Below are 6998 nucleotides of genomic sequence, written 5' to 3'. Positions count from 1 at the left end.
GCCTATATCACAAGCATACTGCAGTTCTGTGCCCTTATGAACTCTTCTCTGTTCCTGTTCTTTAAATGGTATGAATTTTTGACGTGTTTCTCAAAACTCCTTCACAATAGCTTTTTAAATTTCTAATTCTTAGATAGAAACAGGCTGAGGAGAAACAGTTGCCATGGGAGAGTGAAAAATACACTACAGGAGCAAGGAAGGAAATAAAAAAGCCACTACTCTAATTATAGATTTTAGGGTTTGAAATGGCCTCGAGTTCCTTGCCTTGTCCTTGACAAGCTGAAGTCATGGCATATGACCAAATTATCAGTGTATGAACAGCACCTAGTTGTGATTCCAGTTATTACTCAGCTTCCTCCACCTCTGGAGTGAAATTGTAGATGCACTCAGAAATGAAATACCTACATTAGGATTTGGCTTCAGTTTTGGGGTTATTCACCACTTTATATGCTTAAGATCAGACCAAACTATTAGACCAACTCTAAGGTGACCACAGTGTGGAAGGAACAAAAAGCTTGTCTTGCTATTTCTATGAAGCTTGTAACTTATTTTTTAGCTACTAATATATCTTTTAGAAGGTCCTGATTTTAAGACCAGATAATGAAGAATCTGCTGCAGTCCCAGATAAAACCTAACACTTACTTAATCCCTGTTAATAACATGTATCCTGGCATATGTCTGAAAATTCCCTAGATTGAATTTTTTCAGGCCCAGGAGGCATTTTTGTGAAAGTGAGTTGGTTTTGTAGGTAGCTGAAATGGCTGGGATACATTTTGAAGATCTCATCCCTTCTGCTGACCTACCAGAGCTCAACCTCACTTATTCAGCAGAAAACTCGATTTTTCTGGTGAGGATAGTGTATGGGATGAAGAAAAGACCTCTCTTCTAGCAGCAAGGAGTGTTTTGGGCAGCCTGACCAGTCCTCCTGAAACATGTTTGAAGTCTCTCACTGTCTCACACACTTTTCTACAATTCTTAATAGCTCTTGCAACTTTCTTCTGAATTCTCATAAATTTTCTGTGATCTCTCGAAGTATAGATACTGGAAGCAGAGACTGTTTTTTTTCTTGGAACTAGTGCCACACACCTTTAATAAAAAGGTTTTCAGTTCTGTGACAGAAAATGACAATCAGCTTCACTGCGAGGTCTGTTCTTGCCGTTTCCTGTGAGCTATGATTCAGCATTGTTTGAAAAGAGCCACTGTCAGCTTCTGATTGTTGCTCCTCTCTGTACTTTGATGGGAACTCAGCTGGGAGAGCTCAGCTAAACTGGGGAAAAGCAAGGAGGATCAAACTGCTTGAGATGGCTCTGAGTCTGGGACAGTCTCCAGGGCTTGGCTAACACCACTGGCCCAGAACAGCCTGAAAGTCAAATAGACCTCCACACATTCAGCAGAAGTTACTTCTAGGCTCCAAGTACATCCTGTAAAAGAGCCAAACTACATTTGTGCCATGTAGCTGTGTTTTCAGATCCGAAGCAGTGGGGCAGCGACTTTATAGCTGCCCTCCAGTTTCACAGCAAAATCATTTATCTCTAGTGACTCCACAGATATGAAGCAGCAGTGTTGTATCACTGTCTGTTTATAAGATGAGGAAACCTGAGTGGAGGGTTACACAACAGATGGGAAGGTGGCAGTAATATTGAAGTTATAATTACTGTAAATTGCTTGCCAGGTTTTTAAAAGTCTCCCCTCCACACCCTCACCAATTTCAAAGGGACATTCACTGTCTTGTCTTTTCAAGACCTTAATTGTTGTGCTAGGTATGACAGAGAAAGCATACCTCCCAGTTAGCCACTTTTCCATGTAATTATTCCCTATTTTCTGGAAGTGCACACATACAAAAGGAATGCGTTTTGCTAGGAGAGGAAGCAGAGTTAGAAAGAAACACAGGGTTTTGCATTCCTCTTTTGATCAAGATGTGTTCAGCAGATCTTTTCTTTTGTCTAAAAACTCTTCCAGAACAACCTTTGTTATGGACAACAGAGCATTGCAGTGCAGTCAGAGCGGTTGCATGATGATATGTCAAATAATAAACTTAAAAAATGAACAGGAACCTAAATAGCTAACTACCCTCATGGCACTTTTTGGGTGCTTTCTGTACTTAACAGCTCACTTTTTTTTAACCTAAGTGTTCATGTTATTTATTTGCTTCAGAGAAGATTGCTGTGTCTCAAGCAGAATAGACTCATTTGAGTGATCAAAACTAATTTCAGCCAAAATACTAACCAACAAACTATTTTCTTATTGTCCTCTAAAAACAAATATCACATCCAAGGCATTCTTCTGGCCACATTTTGGCAGCTCCTCTTCTTTGTGGATAGTCCACAAGGTGCTTGAAAACATTGTAGTACTATTGTACTTCCAGGGACAAGTGCAGAGTTAAACGTGGTGTTACTGCAATATCAAATTGTTCCTCTAAAAAGATCAGAAGTGGTGTATCATAAACAAATAAAATTATTGGGGATTTCAGATACCTTGGGTCTATTTGATTATTTGTTTGCTCATTTGTATATTTGATGTTATTGTGTTTTAAGACAAACCAAAAAAAGGAAGCATAGTAGAGAGGAAAAACTGAAATAGAATATTTGATGAAAGGCTGAGAGAGCTGGAGTTATTCAGCTTGGAAAAGACTCCAAGAAGACCTTATTGCAGCCTTTCCATGTATAAAGGGGGCTTATAAGAAAGAGAGAAATATTTTCCACTGGGTCCTGTAGTGACAGGGGCAATGGTTTTAAAATTAAAGAGGGCAGGTTTAGAGTGGACATAAGGAAGAAATTCTTGATTGTGAGCATGGTGTGACACTGGAAAAGGTTGCCCAGAGAAGCCGTAGATGCCCCACCCCTGGAAATGCTCCAGGTCAGGTTGGATGGGGCTCTGAACAACCCGGTCTAGTGAAATGGGGGAATTGAAACTAGATGATATTTAAGGTCTTTTCCAATGCAAACCATTCTGTGGTTCTACATTACTAAATTGTATACTGTAAAGATGTTCAGAAACAACTACCAAAGCTCTCAGTGATCCATGTTTCAGCTCCCTGGTGGCAACAAAGATGTACTTCCAGGGGGCCTCTATGCACACTTCACCTGGTGTTGCTGGCCATTTTCAAACACCAACTAGTGGAGTCTTCTGGTGTTGGGGAAGTTCCTACTCTAACTGATCACAAAGACACATGGAAAGGAATAGATACTCCAAACTCACCTCTCCATAGAAATCCCATTTTTCAGTGGATTGCTGTAAGCTGTAACATCTAAACCACTCAGGACCCCACAACTGTCAAATTAGGTTAACATTTCAGCTGCATTTCAAACACAGTTGATTACTTTTAGGAATAAGCCTTGGAGGTAGAACTATCACTACTGAGTTAGTCTTACACAGAATAAATACAGTGAAGCAGTACAGTCAATTCCTTTATTGTTGCTGTAGCTGCAAAAGGGGAGAAATCTATGCTTTTACACAGTAGGAGTGGCTGAAAAAAACACTGAGTGGATTGTGTTGAACATTCATTTAACTTTTTTAACAATGACACCATCTGGGATATGTATATGTTTGGCAATCACTCTCCAGATAGACCAAGGGATAGGTGACGTCCACAACAGCCAATGAAAGGTGGAACTGTGCATGTTGAGAAAAGCCATTACCTTAATTAACTGCTCAGACTTTCAGCTGGATTACCCTAACTTGAAGAAGGCCAGAGTCTAGCACTCAAGCAGCTTCCATAGTAGCCAAATTTGTCCAACAAAATCTGGCAATTTGTAGTAGGAGGATTGGGGAAAATTCCACCCAGGGTCACGGCAGGCACCATACTGGGCAAGGCTCCTGCAAGCTAGAGATGATGGATGGATAGCACAGAAATTTGATGCACAATGTATAAATACTGTGGGGCATCCTTTCCAAACACTGCCTGCTGGAGAATTTGTGGAGTCCCACTGGTCCTTGCCTAGGAGTGAGACTCGCTGGGAAGTCTGGGCAGGAAGGATGCAGTACAAGTGCAGCATGCTGATTAAGTTATATATATATATATAACTAAGGGTTGTAAAGTCAAATACTCAGAGCAGTCAGAGACAGTTAGCTCTGTAAACCCTGCACAGTGCCCCAATGCCAGCTCCTCAGCTGTAAAAATCCCCAAGCACACACCAGGAAACAAAGTGTTAGAAAGTACTTATGGACGTGTCCCTCATAAGCATCTGAACTACTTTTGAGCTGTGGTTTGTCCAGACAGGGTATCTGTGTTAAATCCTCCAAAAAAATTTACATTTCTGTGGAAAGATTTCTGCAACGAGGCTGCCCTGTCTTCTGAAGGGCTATGTGGAAATGGATTAAAAATGCAATCTCTGCAACTAATATGAATAATAGAATATAATATTCTAAGTAAAAAATATAAAGTGGAGCTTTTTTTAACTTAAAATTGTGAGGGTTCACTTAAATTGAACTTCAGAAAGCCACAGAGATAAGAAATAAGTCTTCTCAGATCTGCATGCATGCCTTTTCCAAACCTTGCTGTTCTCCTAATCTGTTTGTTCCGTACCCAGTTCAGTTCTGCACTGTTCTTGAGTGTGGTTGAACTTGCATGGCTGGACTGGGCTGCTGCCCCTAGCCAGCACCAAGGAGTGTGCAGTAAACTGTGCTCCAGCAAAAGCTGTGTGCTGGGAGCAACAGAGGGACTGGTCTGTGGCTCAGCAGCCATCCTGTCAGAGAGATGCAAGAAAAAACAAACAGCAACTGGGACACATTTCACTTGAGATTTTTTTTTAAACTAGATTCTTTTCTGTTTTAAGCATCTGGCACATTTTAGTGGAGAGGGTGTCACTGGTTTAATCAAGGTCTTAAGGTTTGGCAACGTCCCGACTAATCATAGCACCTTGTCACCTCACTGAACACAAAGTCACACTGAAAGGTTTGTGGATTACAGGATTTAATCCCTCTAATGGATGAGAGCACTTTCAACTGATGCAGTTCCTCTAGGCTAGAGCTGAAACGACTACAAGACCTAGAGTTGCCATGAAGCCATGCCTCTTGAGTGATGCCTCAACATCTACTCACACATTCCTCCTGCCCCAATGCCATCCTGTGGGCAGTGCAGGCACCAGGGGAATCCTGACATAACTTCAGTCCATTTCAGGCAGCTCCCTCTCTGCTGCTGCCAGATCTCCCTTCAGTATCTGTAAGAAGGAATTTTTTCTGCAGTAGGCAATCCCAGCAGAACAAGTGATGTAGAGAAGGGAGAGGAAAGGTAACAAATCTGTCCTGCAGAAACAAAGCTGACATTTTGGAATCACTAGCAGAATGTCTGCCCAAAGCTTTGAGTCTGGCTTTTGGAGTTTGAATCTTGCAGGCAGCGAGTCATCTGGAACAATTTTGAATTTTTTCCTTTATAATTTTTTTCCTAAATACTCCTAGAAATGCAGCTGAAGCTGGAAGAAGAACAACTGGAAAAGTCATACCACACAGAGAAAGTGTGCTGAGTCCCAGTAGCCAGTGCTGTCTCCTGGTCAGAACGACCCTGTGAGCAGCACCCAGTGTGTGCAGTGGTGGTGGGCCCTGAAGTCCCCTGGTACCTCTGCTTTGCAGGCAGTACGAACAGAAAATGTGCCAATTCATGCACAGCATGAACAAGAAAAGGCCACAATTCTCTCCAGCTCCCCAACAGTCAGGTGAAGATGTGAAGAGGCACTGAAAAAGATATGTTTGAAATCCAGCAGCATAGACAGAGCCAACCTAAAATGCAAATTCCAAAAAAAACCCAAAACCAAAACCAAAACAAAATCAAAATCAACCCCCAAAAGCATGTGCATCAGATCAGTAATGCTAGCAGTACAAAAAAGGCAGTTTGCCCCTAGGATGTCTGTTCCTGCTTTCCTTGTGTGCCTTGTGTGTTTGTCCTTTGAACTGCTGTGCACACCTGGACATAGCAGGATGCCAGCATTGGATACCCAAATTATCAAGCACAATTAGAAGCCCTTTGTAAAGCTATAATTTTGTCCATTGCTCAAATTGAGATTTCCTCGGTAGAGCTATAGTGATTTCACATTTTATGGTTGCTCACAAATGTAATGCTTGGCATCTTGCTCTGGCTAACTACAAACTTTCCAAATATCATTGAAAAGGCAGTTTCTGCCTGACCTATTGTAGTGGATTGGTGTTTTGACTTTTTTCCTGATATTCTAAAATAATTTTCTTCTCTGGCACTTTTTTTCCCCCTCATATGTATGTCCTGTCCAGTGACAGTATGATAAATTCTGTAGTTTATTTTCGAATGGCAAAATTGCTTCCAACTTCCAACTGGACTTTTTCTGGAAAATTCATGCCTTCTTTTAGCATTCCCAGTTATCACAGAGTTTTAACTTAAAACTCTGACATCAAGGACTGTCTCTTACACAGTAAACTTTGTGCTTAGACTGGCAAAGCCTTGGAAATTTTGTGTAGACGATGTTATTTAAGAAAAGAGTTGTGGTACAGTGTGCATTTGAAGACTATTTTTCACTTTTGTAACCTTTCTGATTATATTCTTCTTGTGATTAATGGTATTTCCAAAAATCAGAGGTGAAACTCTGAAAACAAAACAGCAGCATTAAGTGTCTTTAGGGCAAGTAGCAAAAATCTCACTCTTTATAAAAGAATACACTTGCTATTTTTAAGGAAGTACTTTCTAAGAAATTGACAGGAGTAGAAAATAGTTCAGCCAAAATACCTGAGGAATTTTAAATAAGAATTTTCTGTACTTTTTACTGTGTTGTGTGACAAACTTAATCTTTGCTACAGAAAGAACAAAAAGCATGCAAATGTGACATTCATGACTGTACACAGCTCCTGAGACATCCCTAGACGTACAGGGCAGTTACACATTTAATCTCAATCTAATATTAATCGCCTCCTTTCATCACTTTTAAGAAAAATATCCAGAAAAATATTTCCTTCACGAACAGCTTCCCTCAGGTTTTCATCACCTAAGTGTTTTCTCCTCTGCCTCATGCTGTCTCTTTTCCATCCTTTTAAAATCT

This window comes from Sturnus vulgaris, chromosome 5, assembly GCF_052056855.1.
Source record: "Sturnus vulgaris isolate bStuVul1 chromosome 5, bStuVul1.hap1, whole genome shotgun sequence".
Lineage (NCBI taxonomy): Eukaryota > Metazoa > Chordata > Aves > Passeriformes > Sturnidae > Sturnus > Sturnus vulgaris.
Note: the sequence above shows the minus strand (reverse complement) of the source record.